This window comes from Haematobia irritans, chromosome 1 (assembly GCF_050003625.1).
Source record: "Haematobia irritans isolate KBUSLIRL chromosome 1, ASM5000362v1, whole genome shotgun sequence".
Classification (NCBI taxonomy): Eukaryota; Metazoa; Arthropoda; class Insecta; order Diptera; family Muscidae; genus Haematobia; species Haematobia irritans.
The window spans coordinates 49,629,739-49,650,922 of NC_134397.1; the positions used below are offsets into that span (position 1 = coordinate 49,629,739).

A 21,184-nucleotide genomic window follows, 5' to 3' on the forward strand; every position below is an offset into this window, starting at 1 on the left:
GAAACAGCTGTACATCCAACCATCTTGCAGTCTATAGGGCTTTGCCCAAATAAATTTGACAAGCATACTTTTCCTCTGTTGGTTAAGCTACACTTGTAGCTTAGTCAATGCATGGCTTTAAGCTGAGATCAAAAAACAAAAAAACAACAATAACGATTGAAGAGAAGCCAATAATAACAAACAAAACGAATGAAGATAGAGGAAGCACGCTCAAAAACAAACCCAGCCAAATACATACAAATCGATGATTTGAGTTTGGCAAAGGAAAAGAGATATGCTGGCAAATTTGTTTAGGCAGTAGCCGACTATCAAACCCTTTTTCGGGAGGTTCAAGTGTAGTTCACGTTGGGTTGAGTGAATTACCCGAATTTATTCTGATAATTGGTTGATAGTTTTGCTGCAAGTAGAGGATGCTGATGAGGAATGTGGTAATTCCGAAACAGCTGTACATCCAACCATCTTGCAGTCTATAGGGCTTTGCCCAAATAAATTTGACAAGCATACTTTTCCTCTGTTGGTTAAGCTACACTTGTAGCTTAGTCAATGCATGGCTTTAAGCTGAGATCAAAAAACAAAAAAACAACAATAACGATTGAAGAGAAGCCAATAATAACAAACAAAACGAATGAAGATAGAGGAAGCACGCTCAAAAACAAACCCAGCCAAATACATACAAATCGATGATTTGAGTTTGGCAAAGGAAAAGAGATATGCTGGCAAATTTGTTTAGGCAGTAGCCGACTATCAAACCCTTTTTCGGGAGGTTCAAGTGTAGTTCACGTTGGGTTGAGTGAATTACCCGAATTTATTCTGATAATTGGTTGATAGTTTTGCTGCAAGTAGAGGATGCTGATGAGGAATGTGGTAATTCCGAAACAGCTGTACATCCAACCATCTTGCAGTCTATAGGGCTTTGCCCAAATAAATTTGACAAGCATACTTTTCCTCTGTTGGTTAAGCTACACTTGTAGCTTAGTCAATGCATGGCTTTAAGCTGAGATCAAAAAACAAAAAAACAACAATAACGATTGAAGAGAAGCCAATAATAACAAACAAAACGAATGAAGATAGAGGAAGCACGCTCAAAAACAAACCCAGCCAAATACATACAAATCGATGATTTGAGTTTGGCAAAGGAAAAGAGATATGCTGGCAAATTTGTTTAGGCAGTAGCCGACTATCAAACCCTTTTTCGGGAGGTTCAAGTGTAGTTCACGTTGGGTTGAGTGAATTACCCGAATTTATTCTGATAATTGGTTGATAGTTTTGCTGCAAGTAGAGGATGCTGATGAGGAATGTGGTAATTCCGAAACAGCTGTACATCCAACCATCTTGCAGTCTATAGGGCTTTGCCCAAATAAATTTGACAAGCATACTTTTCCTCTGTTGGTTAAGCTACACTTGTAGCTTAGTCAATGCATGGCTTTAAGCTGAGATCAAGAAATAAAATTTTGACAAAATTTTCTATAGAAATAAAATTTTGACAAAATTTTCTATAGAAAGAACATTTTGACAAAATTGTCTATAGACATAAAATTTTGACAACATTTTCTATAGAAATAAAATGTTGACAAAAATTTCTATAGAAATAAAATTTTGACAATATTTTCTATAGAAATAAAATTTAGACAACATTTTCTATAGAAATATTGTTTGTTTTTTCAATCCAATATCCATTGATCGATTTTTTGTTCCCAAACAAAATGGAATTGTCTACTTTTTTATCCCTAAAAATTTTCTGTAGCAAAAACAAAATTGTCAAAATTTTCTATAGCAAAAACAATTTGACGAAATTTTCTATATCGCTAAAAATTTGACGAAATTTTCTATAGCAAAAAAAATTTTGACAAAACCTTCTATAGTTAAAAAAAATAGACAAAATTTTCTATAGCAAACCCATTTTGACAAGATTTCCTATAGGAAAAAAATTTTAACAAAATTTTGTCAAAAAAATTTACAAAACTTTCTATAGCAAAAAAAATTACAAAATTTACTATAGCAACGACAAAATTGTCAAAATTTTCTATAGCAAAAACAATTTGACGAAATTTTCTATATCGCTAAAAATTTGACGAAATTTTCTATAGCAAACAAATTTGACATTTTCTATAGCAAAAAAATTTTGAAAAAATTTTCAATAGCAACGAAATTTTCTATGGCAAAAAATTATGACAAAACTTTCTATAGCAAGAAAATTTTTACACAATTTTCTATAGCAAAAAAAAATTGACAAAATTTTCTATAGTAAAAAAAATTGACAAAATTTTCTATAGAAATAAAATTTTTACAAAATTTTCTATAGAAATACAACTTTGATAACATTTTCTATAGAAATAAAATTTTGACAAAATTTTCTAAAGAAGGACATATTGACAAAATTTTCAATACAAATAAAATTTTGACAAAATTTTCTATAGAAATAAAATTTTGACAAAATTTTCTATAGAAATAAAATTTTGACAAAATTTTCTATAGAAATAAAATTTTGACAAAATTTTCTATAGAAATAAAATGTTGACAAAAATTTCTATAGAAATAAAATGTTGACAAAAATTTCTAAAGAAATAAAATTTTGACAATATTTCTATAGAAATAAAATTTTGACAATATTTCTATAGAAATACAATTTTGACAAAATTTTCTATAGAAATAAAATGTTGACAAAAATTTCTATAGAAATAAAATTTTGACAATATTTCTATAGAAATACAATTTTGACAAAATTTTCTATAGAAATAAAATGTTGTCAAAAATTTCTAAAGAAATAAAATTTTGAATATTTCTATAGAAATACAACTTTGACAAAATTTTCTATAGAAATAAAATTCTGACAAAATTTTCTATAGAAATAAAATGTTGACAAAAATTTCTATAGAAATAAAATTTTGACAATATTTCTATAGAAATACAATTTTGACAAAATTTTCTATAGAAATAAAATGTTGTCAAAAATTTCTAAAGAAATAAAATTTTGAATATTTCTATAGAAATACAACTTTGACAAAATTTTCTATAGAAATAAAATTCTGACAAAATTTTCCATAGAAATAAAATTTTGACAAAATTTTCTATAGAAATAAAATTTTGACAAAATAAATAAAAGAAGAAATAAAATTTTGACAAAATTTTCTATAGAAATAAAATTTTAATGAAATTTTCTATAGAAATAAAAGAAATAAAATTTTGACAAAATTTTCTATAGAAATAAAATTTTGACAAAAATTTCTATAGAAATAAAATTTTGACAAAATTTTCTATAGAACTAAAACGTTGACAAAATTTTCTATAGAAATAAAATGTTGACAAAATGTTCTATAGAAATATAATGTTGACCAAATTTTCTATAGAAAGAAAATTTTCTATATGTTTGAAAGAAAAAATGTACAAAATTTTCTATAGCCAAAAAATTGACAACATTTTCTATAGCAAAAACAATTTGACGAAATTTTGTATATCGCTAAACATTTGACGAAATTTTCTATAGCAAAAAAAAAAGACAAAATTTTCTATAGCAAAACAATTTTGACCAAAATTTTCAATAGCAACAAAATTTTGACAAAATTTTCTATAGCAAAAAATTATGACAAAACTTTCTATAGCAAAAAAATTTTTGACAAAATTTTCTATAGCAAAAAAAATTTGACAAAATTTTCTATATAAATAAAATATTGACAAAATTTTCTATAGAAATACAACTTTGACAAAATATTCTATAGAAATAAAATTTTGACAAAATTTTCCATAGAAATAAAATTTTGACAAAATTTTCTATAGAAATAAAATGTTGACAAAATTTTCTATAGAAATAAAACTTTGACAATATTTTCTATAGAAATAAAATTTTCACAAAATTTTCTATAGAAATATATATATTTTTTTTTTTTTTCAATCCAATATCCATTGATCGATTTTTTGTGCCCAAACAAAATCGAATTGTCTACTTTTTTTTATCCCTAAGACAAACTCTTTAGTTCTGCTTACGCCGGTTTGATGTATGCTCCTGTAAAATCGAGTTATAATCAGCAATTCCGCTGTTCTTAATTTCCCATTTTCTCTCATTTTCACACTAAATCTTTCAACACATGATGTTGTTCATCTACAATTTTCTTCATTCTTATTTTCACTCTAACACATTTCTACAATGTGCAGTTAGTTAATATTGTGTGTTTGTCTAGTTTAGTCACCAGTTGGTGGTTGTGAAAGATGTCTTAATTTCATTTTTCGTAAAAGAGGTCATTTAAACTGGAATCTTTGTACGAATCATGACATTCATTTTTACCCAACTCTTCACATTGCCATCATTGTTTTCTCCTAGTAGTATTTTCTTAATTTTCTTCATTTTTGTTGTTGTTGTTGTTGTTTTCATCTATACTACAATCTAACAATCCTTTTGAGATTGTAGTACTAATCAATTTATTTCTTTTTCCTTGCATTTATTCTCATTTTATGGAGAAAAACTTGTCCTAATTAAATTAAAAAATATATATTCTATTTTTATAGAGAATGTCGTCTTGTGTTTTGTTGACACGCTCCTGTATTTCGTGTGGTATTTCATCTTTATTGCTACTTTGGAAAAGCCAATAAAGACAATAGAAAGTTGAAATGGTAGTACAAATTGGCTTTAAATAAAAAAATGGAAAAAAATCTAAATACAAATCAGTTTTACAACAATTGTAGACATTGTTTTATTTTTTTATGCGAAAAACTGCTATGAACTGATAAAAAGTATTTTTAGCTACACAGAAAGACTTTTTTAGTTTTCTCAGTTAGTCTGTAAGAAAAAAGTCTATACTCAAAAAAAAGTCTCGTTTCGACATGTTAACTAAACTAATTAACTAATTTCCTCCACTAGTTAAAATTTCGTAGTTTGAGGGAAAAAGTTTGGAGTTCAAAATTGCAAAAATCAAGATGGGCGCATTTCTATATTTTAAGAAATTATGAACTATTCTATTGGAAATACGAATTTAGTAGACTTTTGTACTTCATTTGTTTATGACATATTTCCACTTTTTTTTAGTTCATTTAACTAACGTACAAAAAAGTGATTAAAGTAAAGAACAGTTTCTCATACCCCCAGAAAAAAAGACAACGAAATTTTTATAGCCGATTTAACTTTATTTTCGTTCATGAAAATTAGTTTATTTTAGTTCAATGTGAGAAATTTTTCTTATTTTAATTATTTTTTGCCTACTTTAATGACATGAGCTAAAAATGAGAAAAAACTTTATACAAATAATGTACACTCTTTTACTAAATATGAAAATAGTTCATTTTTTTCCTACAATGGATGAAGTTTGCTGAAACTGAGCGCATATTTTTATTAAAAAATATTTTCAGTGTAACCGGAAAACAAGAAGAAACTAGGAAATGTAACCATAATATACAAATCATTACCATAAATTATATCCTCTCTTTCTACTTCTATAGAATGCCTCTCAGACTGCAATTTCAAGACGACCAGGTGCTTGCGTTAGTTAATGACGCAATTGTTGTCAGGATTAACTTATTGGATTTTCTTTTAAATACCATATACTTCTTTTTTTCCAAAATCAATAAAGAATGTATGCAGAAATGTTTGTAGATGAAATAGATACTTATATATACGTGGGTAATATACACACTATAACATAAACTCCATAAGAGCCATAATTTTTACTTATACGAAATACAAATAAAAAGATTTTTTTGCACGCAATATCATCGTAAAACACATCGCCCGAAAATTAGTTTTATACTTTCAACCCTGAGCAAGCAACAATAGTATATGTTCAATATTATTTGTGGGGGGGAATTAAATCAATGAGTGGCTCCTATCAAAAGAAGTACATTTGGAGTTTTTCGAAATTACAAAGTCACACGAATTAAAAAAAATGTGTATTTGTTACCAGATTTTGCATTTTTCTCTATGGAAAAGTTTCGTTTCGACATTGGAAAATCTGGAGTAAATCAAGTTTAGATTGATTATGATTTACGTACAAGTTTCGCGTGCACGACGCAGAATTCATACAGTCTGTTCTACTTCTGAAAAAAAAAGTGTTTCTCCCTATGCATTCTAATTTAATCCAAATACCTTTATGGTCGTGTCGAAAATCGAAATTGATTTTTAAGATTATTATTTTCTTTAAAAATCAATTTTACGACTTCTTGGATTTGTGGTTTAAATCACAAAATTATTTCATTTCGTTTTTTCTCCGATTACTTTGTTTATTTACAGGATCAAAGGCAAATATGACGACTTATGGAAGCGGCGTTGGGATTCTGCAATGGACCAACTATGATCTAAGTGGACACAAATCCGCTTTGCACGTATTCGTGTAATTCTCCATAACCTAACTTAACCTACTCTTTATGAATCTGTTTCAAACCTCTGCAACGAATACACAAGCGAATACTTCAAGCACACGCCACACAATTCGAGTAGTAACTTCAGTGTCCATTTCTCAAACGAGTGAAATGGAAACCTTGCACATTGTGAACCAAAACAAATAGAACCCAGTAAAGCAAGCACCCAACAATGTTTTGAAGTATTCGAATGTAATCGGAATTCCAAATCCATTCGTTTTATAATTTCCATTTTTGTGTAGATAAAGTTATTTTGCATTAAAAATCATAAAAATTATAAAAATAATTTATATGGCAAAATATCACAGTATTTTTTTATTTAAATACAAAACACTGAATTCTAATCACACCTTCAGAAGTGATGCGAATTCAGTGCAACGGCTGTCGAAATAGTGGACATCCGTCCTATGACAAGCCCATGTTAAATGCATCGCTTCTGCGCTAATTTTGCATCACATCCGGATCCAAAAAGAACATTTTCAGTCATTTTTTGACGACGCTTTTTTGGTGGGTTATTGGGGATTTTGTTTTTCAGTTTAAAAAGGGGATTTTTGGGGACGAGAGCTTCCAGATTTGGAAACCCCAATATAATATAAAAATCACTGACAGGTCACAAATATCCGTCAGAACAGGAGGTAATCTCCTGCCAACGAAGCCTATTTTTTCAAGCCGCAACAAAAAGGGGTTTTCAGGCAGGTTAAACAATGTTGTTAGATAAATAGAGTATCGCTAGGTAAAATTTGTTGAGGTAACAATGAAGGTGGGGGATTTTATTGAGAAAATCTCAGACATCGATCTGTACAAGTCTGACTATGTTTGAGAACGTGAATTTCCTTAATGTTTAGCAAAGTTCTATATGTCTAATTTTTGGATCTTATATGCTAACTTTTAATGAAGATTTCATTCAAGTTTGTTATCTTCCCAAGCGGAGGTGCTTTTCGCTAGATTTTAAGGATTTTGAGAGAAATATGATTTTCAATTTTTGTTTTGTTATTACCTTAGCAATTTGAAATTATGTCGATTGGGAAATGATAAATTTAAGTTATACTAATTGAAACATTTTATTAATTTTTGTTTTATACTAATTAAAAACAAATTGAATAAGAAAATAAATTCTATTTTGGTTCTCATTTTTGCTTACGATGTAAATTATAGCGTCATGAATGTCGATGACATTAGTGTACAAAAAATAAGGATGACTTTCCAGGGTTAAGTTCAATTAAGATTTTAATTGAGAAAAAATTGGTGATATTTTTTTCTGTATAGTTTTTGTAAAATATATATATGTGTGAATAATCTTAAATGACTCCTTTCTGTGTCCGGCTGTTTAAAATTGTTATACCCTCCACCATAGGATGGGGGGTATATTAACTTTGTCATTCCGTTTGTAACACATCGAAATATTGCTCTAAGACCCCATAAAGTATATATATTCTGGGTCGTGGTGAAATTCTGAGTCGATCTGAGCATGTCCGTCCGTCCGTCCGTCCGTCCGTCTGTTGAAATCACGCTAACTTCCGAACGAAACAAGCTATCGACTTGAAACTTGGCACAAGTAGTTGTTATTGATGTAGGTCGGATGGTATTGCAAATGGGCCATATCGGTCCACTTTTACGTATAGCCCCCATATAAATGGACCCCCAAATTTGGCTTGCGAGACCTCTAAGAGAAGCAAATTTCATCCGATCCGGCTGAAATTTGGTACATGGTGTTAGTATAGGGTCTCTAACAACCACGCAAAAATTGGTCCACATCGGTCCATAATTACATATAGCCCCCATATAAACCGATCCCCCGATTTGGCTTGCAGAGCCTCTAAGAGCAACAATTTTCATCCGATCCGGCCGAAATTTGGTACATGGTGTTAGTATATGGTCTCTAACAACCATGCAAAAGTTGGTCCATATCGGTCCATAATTATATATAGCCCCCATATAAACCGATCCCCCGATTTGGCTTGCGGAGCCTCTAAGATAAGCAAATTTCATCCGATCCGTCTGAAATTTGGTACGTGGTGTTAGTATATGGTCTCTAACAACCACACAAAAATTGGTCCATATCGGTCCATAATTATATATAGCCCCCATAAAAACCGATAACCAGATTTGACCTCCGGAGCCTCTTAGAAGACCAAAATGCATCTGATTCAGTTGAAATTTGGTACGTGATGTTAATATATGGCCTCAAACACCCATGCAAAAATTGGTCGATATCGGTCCATAATTATATATAGGCCCCATATAAACCGATCCCCAGATTTGACCTCCGGAGCACCTTGGAAGAGCAAAATTCTTCTCATTCGGTTGAAATTTGGTACGTGATGTTAGTATAGGGTATCCAACAACCATGCAGGAATTAGTTCCTATCAGTCCATAATAATATATAGCTCCCATATAAACCGATCCACAGATTTGACTTCCGGTGCCTTTTGGAGAAGCAAAATTCATCCGATCTGTTTGAAATTTGGTACGTGGTGGTGCATATGATATTTCAGAACCATGTGAGTTGAAATTTGTGGATGACAGTCTTTCGTAGAAGTTTCTACGCAATCCATGGTGGAGGGTACATAAGATTCGGCCTGGCCGAACTTACGGCCGTATATACTTGTTTTTTATTAACTTTTTTCTAAATATGTTCTAAGCAGCTTATTATATTTGTTAAAATAACCCACGTATTAGCTTTTAAAAATTTTAATTTGTTAATATCGAAAAAAAGAAGACAGTACACATAATCTCAGTCCCGTGGTGTGTCCAAAGCAGACATAGCAAAAGAAAACATGCTTAGTATGTATGTAAATATTAAAAATCTTTAATTTCATTAAAATGAATTTATGCACTATCACTTCAAATCACATATACTCTTTTTTGATAAAATTAAATTAATTTAAAGGAATTATAAAAATCATTGACTTTTGTCCGGAACAATTTCTCTCAGTCCCGTGCCTGGTGTGGTTTTCTGCTTAAAAAAAAGGTAACCACCGTTATGTGCAATTTGTAGTGTTTCTCTCGCGCTGAAGTTTTGTTCTCATTGAAGGTTCTCGAAGAAACTGTACTTCTATTTTAGTTTGCGAATTATTTTCGTCGGAGTGGTCGCAGTCAGTGCTTGTTCCGTAAAGTCCCGTGGAAAGTGTTATTTTTCTTTTGAATAAATTAAATTATTATTAGCATACAAGTAAGCTACCGTGGTTAAGTTATTAGACACAGGACTGAATGAGTACCACGGGACTGATATTTTCATACAAAAAGTATGTATATGTATATTTAAACATATTTTTATACTTATTTATTTTATAATGATAACTTTAATTAAAGCTTTCAAAAGGCTCCAACAAAATCTGTAGCTGAAAAACGAAAAGTTAAGGCAGAGAAGGAAAGGCTACGTCCCGTGCTAATTCGATCAGTCCCGTGGAAAATAAAACTCTTAAAAACAGCTAAAATTTAATGAACATTCACCAATAGCATCTAAGTGATTAATATAATAAATCCCAATATGTTTTTTTGCTCTTATTTGATTATGAAGACTGTCCCTTTTCTCAAAGAAAAGGAGCCATTTCAGATTATTCACCCATATAAGATTTAAAATTTTATGTATTTTATATAGAAAAACATAAAAACATTTTTTTTATTTAAACCGTAAGTTTTTAATAAAATTCTAACAAGGTTGCGAACTTACCCTGATTGTCGTGGTTCACGTCGCTGCATTTCGTATACGCCGACCACACCGCTAATTCACCGATTAAACGATGACGACGACGAGTTATGTGCGAAAATGAATTTTACTGCTTCACGTCACTGCGTTCACTGTGCGTATGAAAAATAATATCACTTCTCTCCCACTCTTTCTCGCTTCTCTCACTCTCTCTCTATCTCTCGCCCTTCTCGTTCCTCTCGTCTCACTCAGTGTGAACGACGACGCTAACACGATAACGTTTTCTTAACATTGACGCTGAGGCGACGAGTTGCGTATGTAATTACAATGTTACGGTTTTTGTACAAGAACAACAAAAAGAAAATTGATTAAATTCGCAATATGAAACGTTTGTTGTTGTTATTGCTGTCTTTTCAGTTTTGACGATAGTTTTCTGTTTTTTGTTTTTCTTTGTTTTATTTAAATGCACATTAGATTATCTAAAGAAACGATAAATAAGGAACCAAATAAGATGCAAGATCACGCATCAATTTCAAAAACAAACAAAAAACACACCGTTACATATAACACATTAGATTGATTAGTGTAGCGTAACAACAAACAGTAGCCGTTGCAGCAGAGGCAATGCGTACACTCGTTTATTGTGTACCACTCTGCCCGGACACAAAAACAAAACAAAATTTACAGTGGGATGTGTCACTTCTAGGCCATTTACGATGCCAACGAAATTGTTTTTGGTTACGAGTCTCCTTTTTTTGGAGAAAAAACAAACAAAAATGTATTGTAGAATAGAGTAGTGTGGTAAGATTAGATGTAGAGTAGTTAGTAGCTTTCTTTAGTTTAGTTAATAATGTTGTTGCTTTTCTGTTACTAAAATGTGGTGGCTAATATGGGTGGTTATATGATGATGCTAATGGTGGAGGTTGGTAGTGTTGTTTTGGTGGGGTGGTAGTGCCGGGTTGTAAAATAGTTGTTTCTTGTTGTTCTTGTTGTTGGTGAAAATGATGGACTTTGGCGAATTATGATGATGTTGCTGATAGTGTTTTTGGTTTGTTGCTGATAGTGTTTTTTAGAATCTCTCGTTTTTTCTATCTTCTCTCTTGTTTGAAATTGGCTTATAACGAAACCGGAACGTAACGTCGTAAGAAGTGACGTAGGCAACGGGTAACAAACAACGGCAACGAAGACAGGCAGCGGCAGGCAATAAAAACGAAAATTTTAACAAAATATCTTTATGCACATTTATTGAGAATGACGGCAACAGCAACGATGATTATTATTATTAATCAGTATTATGATGATGGTTATGACAGCAGCAACAACAACAATAACTATGATGTGCGGTGGTCATTTTATTTTGATAGCATTCCGTTTTTTTAATGCAAAAAGAAAAGAATAAATATATTTACACAAAACTAAACAATTGGGAATTTTTTTTTCGCTTGGTGTTTTAGTTGTTTGCTTGCTTTTTCTTTATCGTATTTCTTATTTTTTTTCTATTAAATTGCTGGTTTCCTACATTATCGAGATAGTGGTAGGTGTACAAATGAATTCGTCGAACTTTGTATATCTTCCGTAGTTGTTATCTCCAAATGATTTAATCAAAGCTCTCTTAAGTAATTTATGACTGTTGGTTATTATTCCAGGGTTCTTCGAGGTTAGTTTACGTTTCTTCTTTACGTTTCTACTCATTTACGGCAAAACGGAAACTGGGTCGTTTAACTGCTCATATAGTTATGATTGTAGCTACTACCCCCCCGCGTCCAAAAGGAAATGTTTCATATCAATTTCATTTTTCAGATTTCTCGTTAAATTTCATCGTGGAGCTTAGTGGTGTATGAAACGAGAGTTACGAGTGCTGCGGATTGATCGGTTTCGGCTATTAAAGTTTATTTTTAAATTTAGTTTGGTGTAGGGCTATCTTGTGATGCTATAAAGTATTCTATTGATATTTGTTTTGTCTTAAGGAATTTGTATGTAATGAAATGTCTCGCGTTTTTGTCAGATTTACTTTATAATTTGTTTATGCGTTGATTTTTTTTTTGTTTGCTTTAGAATTTAATTGCACTTGGGCCCCTTTTTACAAAAAGGCGTGTGATGAGTGTTTCCATTTAATTTTGTAAAGGTATTTCATAAATGCTACAAAGAGAAAAGAAAAAAAAAAACATACAAATTAGATACTTAAATGGTATATACTACTTCAATATATACAAAAATAATAAAATACTTGAAAACGTACATAGTAAAATAAGTCGTTTCGAATCTATTATATGGCAAGCAACACCAACGACCATACCTCTGAATTTTATTTTAGAATTTTATATTGATTTAAGAATATACTAAATTTATTGGATCTATCTAAGCTTTCTATTTTGCTGCGGCTAGATTTGTTACTTAGACTCTGGAGAGGCTGGTAGATACCAATCTTAGAACTAGTATTGACTCCAAATAGCTCTCAAAAAGATAAAATGGCTACTTGAAGGTATTATCTATGGATACTTCGTTCCATAACCTAGTCAGCTTTATTGAAAATTCAATGTCTGCCTATGAATTTATAATTGCCGCTTTTCTAGACATTGAATTAGCATTTAATAGTGAGATTTCGAGCTCAATAATATGATCAATTTGTACTTCAAATGTTAATAATGGGATCTTCCTAAGGAAAAGGGGTTTGTATTTAGGCACTCTAGGCTATCATTTAAGCTATATGTGAAAAGAGACTTTTGCAAACATGGGTTTTTGTCTTCTATAATTTGGTCTTTTGGGAAATTATAAAAGTGGTGGGTTACGCAGATGATATGGCAGTGGCAGTAGTAGTTACTGCCACTGCCACAACTGGCGATATCTTAGAAAATTAAAAAATTCTGTGTTAATTTGTCAAATAAATAATTTTTATAATTTTTTATAATTTTTTATAATTTTTAATGGATTCTGACCTCAAATATTTTCAAAAAATCACAATTTTTTCAGATTGGATTTAGCATTTTTTTCGACAAAATTTAAATGATTTGTAAATGATTTTATGAATTCTTACTCTGTTTTTAACTTCCAAATTTTTTTGCTGGGAGAATATACCTAGGAGTTCATAACTGGCAATTAAGTGGTGAGTTTGTAAAATAACTCAGAGTTATATATACATAAATTTTAAGACGAATACTGAACACGTTAAAAACCACAATGAGAGGATAAAACGACCAAGACGCATTGCATTTATGCACTTATTGACCTATAAATATATTGAGCAAATTTTTAGTCACAGCAAATGCAATAAGGATACGCGTGATATCGCTGGAGATCTGCCATTCGCTGTTAATCAACTCAACAAGAAATTTTGGACACTGATTTCTAATAGTGAAAAAAAACTGTACACAGAATAATTAAGTAGACGCGTTTAATTAAATTTGTTTTTTTTTAATTGAAACAAAAATCAATCAAGAAAATTAATAGTATCAATTAATTTTTTAATTGGATCAATTAATTTGTTAATTTATACTATCGTTTCTGTGATTGAAGACATTTTAATTAAAAAATTAATTGGATCAATTAGTACTGAGTGCTGCCCGATACTGTGTTAAGCTCTATGAAAAGAGACCTACAAACAGCGTTCCACATTACGGTGAAACCACATAAAGAAGCATTGAAATACTCAGAAATGTCATCAGCATTACTGAGAGGATAATCCACCGCTGAAAAAATGTTTGGTGTTTGCAATGTTCGTGAGCAATTAGGTGTTAATAATATCGCGCAAATGATTATTCACATTAACCCCCATTACGATCTTGCTGAGGGGTTCAATATGCTCCTAATATGTGTGCGTGGAACATACCAGTCAACACCAAATCAGATGAGTTAGTAAGACAACACCCAATACTATCAATCGTTCATATCGGAGTCGAGCGACTAGGTATTTTGTGTGCTTATCGCTTTGGAGAAATGGTAGGTATTGAAAATTTCGACTTAAGCATATTTCTGGTTCAATAGATAATTGTACACAGTAAAAAATTCCACGAAAAAATTTCCAATTAAAATTTTAATTGAGTTTTAAAACATATTCAATTAATAATTTAATTGATTCAACAAATTTTTTAATTGAAACAAAAATCAATCACAAAAATTAATAGTATCAATTAATTTTTTAACTGGGTCAATTAATTGTTAATAGACCTTCAATTAATATTTTAATTGATACTATCATTTCTGTGACTGAAGACATTTCAATTAAAAAATTTATTGGATCAATTAATTTCGTGATTGAATCAGAAAAAACATTTTTTGTGTGTAATTGGTTGGATTCAGTATTTACAAAAATGCATGAGTGTAACGTAGATTTAAATAATGTGGTATCAAAAGAGAGAATAGATCAGGCAGTATACAAGACATATGTATCTATACATGTTTAAAGTAATTACCACAGAATCAGGCAGCATACTAGATAGGACAAGTTCTGTTAGGATACACAAAAAAAAATTCCATGAAAATGTTTCCAATTAAAATTTTAATTAAGTTTTAAAAAATATGCTATTAAAAATTTAATTGATTCAACGAATTTTTAATTGAAACAAAAGTCAATCACACACATTAACCCTGGAAAGTCATCCTTATTTTTTATACACTAACGTCATCCTTCGTCATTTTGACTACGGCTTATTTCAAGACGCTATAATTTACATCGTAAGCAAAAATGAGAACCAAAATTGAGTTTATTTTCTTATTCAATTTGTTTTTAATTAGTATAAAACAAAAATTCGTAAAATGGTTGAATTAGCATAACTTAAATTTATGATTTCCCAAACGACTAAAATGCATTTTAAATCGAAAATGAACTTACGCGTCGTCATTTTGACGAAGGATGACTGTCCAGGGTTAATAGTATCAATTAACTTTTTAATTGACCTTCAATTAATTTTTTAATTGATACTATCATTTCTGGATCAATTACTATATTTAATTGGATCAATTTATTTTTTTTTTATTTAACCTCATTGAGGCCCTATTCGTTACAAAATATATTATTATATATTATTATATAATTTCGTAATTGAATCAGAAAAAAATTTTTTTTTTTTGTGTACTGTATTTTCATATAACTCATACAACTCCAAATTTGGAAGTAAAATAGGTGATTTGTGTCAAGGTCTATATAAAGCACGTCAACTATTTGGTTTCCCTACCAAATCCACAGAATCCTAGTCATTAAGTTTTACGATCTAGACAATGTCTGGTCGCTCCGATAAGGATGAATGTTCACGTCATTGTTGTACATTGCAATTCTATTTCTATATCGTTTTTGTTTTTTGTTTAACTATTTATTAAATACATACTTCATCCTTCGAACCATCAGCTTTCTAATCACCCATAAAAATATTGTTGACATTTTATCGGAGTGTTGCATAGAAAACTTATCACCCCATGTATTCGAATCGGACAGTTCCACAATAGCATCAAGTTACGGCTACGTCAAATGTCATTGCCGCAAAGTCAAAGTTTTTTAATATAAACTTTAAATGACTAGGATACGAATTATGAATTTTCAAAAACTTATGTGAGGTCAGGATCTTGGATTCAATTATTATCATATAGCATCTTCAACAAAAGTACTGCAAGCTCCTGATATTTTTTTTGGCATATTAGATTAGTAGAACCCTATAACATAATAGCTCCTTATCAATGAGTTTGAAATTTCGCACAATTCATTAGGCTAATAGTATTCACATTAAAATAAATTAACTTTAACATGGGTAAAAGTAAACACTACTTTTTTTGATTTGCGTTAAATATTCACATCGCATTGGGATATAGATATAAATTTGCAACAAACTGATTTAAGATATCAAACTATAAAAATGCTTAACTTTCCCACATTACCTTAATCGTGTGCCTTTTATTCATATTATTAATATACTTGATTAAAAAGGACAAGAGGACATTAAGCATTCGACCGAATTGGAAACATTTGTTTGATTTTAATTTAGAAGGCCACTTTACTCTTATAAAATAAAATGTAAATATTTATTCTCAGCACCATCCATTAAACAAGTATGGCCCCCACAAAAATCACAATATAATCAAAAATTTATAATTTTCTTCCACCAGAAGTGTGGAGGGGCGGTATATTATTTTTTTGCAAACCTTCAAATACATAAAAATTAAATTTCTTATCATGCACCTACATTGATATATCATATGTTTTGTTTAATATTACTACTAACCACTTAGCATTTGATACAATTTAATTCACATCAATCAATAAAAAACAGTATGTATGAAGAAAATAAATGAAACACCTGAAGACACTTTTTAATCTATGTTCGTTCCTTCTCTCTTCATTGATTCTATCTATTTTCACTCACTTTTGACTTTTCTTATAGTACTAAGTGATGCTAACTCTCACAAAGGCAATATAAGGCAATTTGGCATAGATATGACATTTAGCGTTTTTGCTCAAATACTGAATCTTTTAATAGTTGAATTTTGGTTCGACTTTCATAAAACCAATGAACGAATAGTTGATAACAATATTTAGGTTTTCAATAAAAATAAATTTATTTTAGATAGCTAAAAAGCTTGACAATATTTAACACGACAAATGGTAATTAACGTGAAAGATAAAAATAGTTGAATCGTACTGTCTCTTGTCACTGAGTGCAGCCCTATTCCATTTTTGTCTCAATGATAAGGGGTATTTTTGTAAGGTTCTCAAAGGTAGTGTCCTACACTATGAGATAACATTTATAAAGAAGTTTTGGTACTTGAAATAAATACCTTTCACAACCTTTCCACGGAACTCGGAACTGATTTTTACTGAGGTGTTTTCCACTGTTACAAATTTATAGGTATTTTTACTAACTAATATTGCGTGATGCGTAGGTTAGGATAGATAAGGTATAGTGGAAAACCGATATTTCAGACTCACTTAGACTAATCACTCCATTATTATTATAAGACAATGGTGAACTTCGCTCACTCTGTGCTGCCCAATTCTATGTTTAGCTGAATGACAAGGGACCTCCTTTTTATAGCCGATAATAAATAGTAGTAAGCATTGAAACACTCAGAAATGTCACCAGCAGTAGTGAGAGATACTCTCTCCTTCTACCGCAGCTGAAAAACTTTTTGGTGCTTGGTCGAAACTGGGGTTGAACCCACGATCCTGTGTATTCAAGCACGGTTGCCACCGTTGGTAGAATTCTACCAAAAATGGTAGATTTCTTACTGTTTGGTAAAATTCTGGATGTTTTGGTAGATTTTATAAAATATTCCTCTCCAACTAAGAGGTGTCTCAATTTTTATAAAAATATTTTGATAAAATTTTCTATAGAAAAAAATGTCCTGTAGAAATAAAATTTCTCTAGGAATAAAATTTTGACATAATTTTCTCTAGGAATAAAATTTTGACATAATTTTCTATAGAAATAAAATTTTGACATAATTTTCTATAGAAATAAAATGTTGACAAAATTTTCTATAGAAATAAAATTCTGACAAAATTTTCTATAGAAAAAAAATTTTGACAAAATTTTTTAAATAAATAAAATTTTGACAAAATTTTTTATAGAAATAAAATTTTGAAAAAATTTTCTATAGCAAAATAAAATTTTTAAAAAATTTTCTATATAAAAATTTTTTTTGACAAAATTTTCTATAAAAATAAAATTTTGACAAAATTTTCTATAAAAATAAAATTTTGACAAAATTTTCTATATAAATTAAATTTTGACAAAATTTTCTATAGAAATAAAATTTTGACAAAATTTTCTATAGAAATAAAATTTTGACAAAATTTTCTATAGAAATAAATTTTTGACAAAATTTTCTATAGAAATAAAATTTTGACAAAATGTTCTATAGAAATAAAATTTTGACAAAATTTTCTATAGCAATAAAACTTTGACAAAATTTTCTATAGATATAAAATTTTGACAAAATTATTTAAATGAATAAAACTTTGACGAAAAATTTTCTATAGAAATAAAATTTTGACAAAATGTTCTATAGAAATAAAATTTTGACAAAATTTTCTATAGAAAAAAAATTTGACAAAATTTTCTATAGAAATAAATTTTTGACAAAATTTTCTATAGAAATAAAATTTTGACAAATTTTTCTGTAGAAATAAAATTTTGACAAAATTTTCTATAGAAATAAAATGTTGACAAAATTTTCTATAGAAATAAAATTTTGACAAAATTTTCTATGGAATTTTTTTTTTTTTTTAATTTTCTATAAAAATAAAATTTTGACAAAATTTTCTATAGAAATAAAATTTTGACAAAATGTTCTATAGAAATAAAATTTTGACAAAATTTTCTATAGCAATAAAATTTTGACAAAATTTTCTATAGAAATAAAATGTTGACAAAATTCTCTATAAAAATAAAATTTTGACAAAATTTTCTATAGAAATAAAATGTTGACAAAATGTTCTATAGAAATGAAATTTTGACAAAAATGTTTATACAAATGTAAAATTTCCTTAAAAATAAGAGATTTTAAATTTGGTAGATTTTTGGTAAATTTTTCTTAAAATATTGGTAAATTATTTTTGGCACGAGTGGCAACCGTGTATGCAAGGCGGGCATGCTAACCATTGCCACGGCGGCTAAAGATGGGTATTAAGTTCCAGTTTAGCCGATAAAATCTGTAAAAAAAGGCATAAAAAATACATATTTGCTGCAAATTTTTATTATAACTTGATGGAGAATTGCCCAAAGCAGATTTTCACAAAATTTGTATTCCTTAAAATGGATTATTAAAGAAAAGTAATCGTGAAAAAATTACGATTTTAGTGGCTAAACTCGAACTTAATAGCCACCTATAGGCGTAGCTATCTATTGTTCACAGTCTTCTCCAATAAGAAACTAATGGGAAACTTTTCGTTTTGTTATATACTGTCACAATATCTATACAATTTTGAGGATGTGTTAAACACAAATTGCCAAATTGTGGAAGGATAAAATATATACACACTCTTATTTTTCTGCTTTAGTCCCACAAACCCTATTTTTATAGACTTTCTCGATAGGATTATTTTTATCGAAATTCTACAACAGTGAATTTATCTGTTGCTATTTTGTTCATATTGACATCACTGTTTCTGATTGCAATAACAAAACAGCTCTCTCTTTATTTTTGACATTTCTTTTTTAACCACAAAAACACACAAACGAGACAGGCGTGACTTCAACGTACTTTGCCACAAGACCACTTTATATGATATGAAATAGAACCGAAAGAGATAACACTATGTATACTCTATATAGATATAAATATATGTATGATTTGTGTGTAATCTTGTGAAGTATAATGATTGCTCATTGATTTAAAATATTGAATGATTTTTTTTGTACATTTCCAAAATTTATAACAGAAATGATAATTTTTAATGCACTTTTTGTAATTGCTATTCGTGAGTTGATTTTTAAATAGGTATTATTTTCCATCACATATTTCTTTAGGTAATGATTGACAAGATTTTTTCACGACTAGTCTGTATTAAATTAGGCCAATGCAAAGTCGGCGACAGAGTAAAATTTGGAAGAACTTTATTAATTTTATTCTTCATTCGTTCACAATCACCACTGTTTATTTGGATTCTGCCAAACATTTCTTTACATAGTTAATCTAGCTTATATTTTTTCCATGTAGTTTTAAAACAATAACTTTTTCCAGCATATACAAAAATAATATTCCTTCAACATACGGTGTAGTAAGACTTTCTGTCCTTCAGAGTTGACAGATAGTCAAAACTATTCGTAAACACGGGAAGTTTTTAGGTAAGATGGCTGGCGGTGGCTGGACTTTTGATATTTACCCGCATAATTCTCACACTACTTCGAAAACCATGGCTGTTTATGGATTTTTTGCAGTATTTAAGTTATAAACAATAAAATTCCCTAATTTGCAGATTTGTCAGTTTTTATTATGCTTTCGATTTGACTTCTCAATAGTAAGATAGCATGTTACCAAAAAGGTTTTAGCCATTTAAGCAATTCAACTATGCAAAAAATATTTGATCGTAATGCAATTGTGTCAAATATTAGAGTGTCAATACTTATGCTATGGTCGCACTGGGCAAATATTTGACAGAAATCGGAAAATAATCTGTCGCCACAGCCAAACCAGCAAACATTTGTAGCTCATATTGGATATATAATATCATAGTAGGATTATTTTCCAACAATCATATCCAGATATTTGGAAAATAGTTCTGGAAAAATGTTTGACACTCACTTTGGTGAAATATTTGCCTAGTGTGACCATGGTCTTAACTAAATGGAACCTGACAAATCTCAACATAAATTCATCTTGAGTGGACTTATTGATGAGTTATATGACGTTTTCAATGAACTCCTTATTTTTTAGCAAAATGTTCCCATTCGGTTTTCATTGGATAGGGCGGATTTTTTAATTTTACCAACTACCGCAGAAACTGGTGTCGTTTGAGAACGTGTTGAAAATGACACATTTTCCAATAAAAAATTCGATACCCTTACAACTACTCCATTATTACTACAATGGAATATAAAGCGGGGGACAAATCTACTTTGGCAAAAGTTGTTAAAATAGAAAAACAATTTGGGGGTAGGAGAAGGTATTTTAGAGAGAAAATGTAAAATTAACAATTTTTCCGAAAAGCCTACTTTTCGAGATATTGACCCCTACAAATCAGTATTATAATTTTTGTTAATTCTGGCACAACTGAATGAAACATTTGCTTTTTTGGTAACTATAGAATATTTAAAAGAGAAAATGTTAAGTAAAAATTTTGTCGGAAGAGCATAGTTTTCATGATACCTGGGATCAGCGGTGCCAACTCTGACGATTTTTCGTCATTTTGACGATTTTTGATGGTAAATTTTGCCTTTGACGATTTGACGACAATTTTAAACAACGTAGTTATGAGTTGACGATTTTTTAAAATGCTCGACACAAGTGTTTCTTTGTAACGTTTTTTATGATGTTTTGACGATTTTTCAAAGTGATGTAGTTATAAGTTGACGAATTTCATAAGGTGTAATTTAAACAAGCTTTTTTAATCTCAAAATATGACAATTTATATGTAGCTTGCTCTCAACCTTCTCCAATGTAGAAAGAAATTTCAAAGCAATCAAAATAAATAAACCTAAAATGCGGAATTCATTTGAAACTTAAACATTGCAAGGTATTCTTTGGTCTTGGTTTAGTTAAATTCGC

At 29.8% G+C, this 21,184-nt stretch overlaps 1 protein-coding gene across 20 annotated transcripts in view; it reads right to left on the reverse strand.

Moving 5' to 3' along the window:
* gish (casein kinase I gish) overlaps window positions 1–21,184 on the reverse strand; it is a 148,000-nt gene that overhangs the window by 124,632 nt on the left and 2,184 nt on the right. For all 20 annotated transcript variants that reach the window (XM_075290261.1, XM_075290260.1, XM_075290264.1 and 17 more), the window contains exon 2: window positions 10,016–12,130. The gene's annotated coding sequence lies outside the window, so the exon portion shown is untranslated. The remainder of the gene's footprint in view (window positions 1–10,015; window positions 12,131–21,184) is intronic.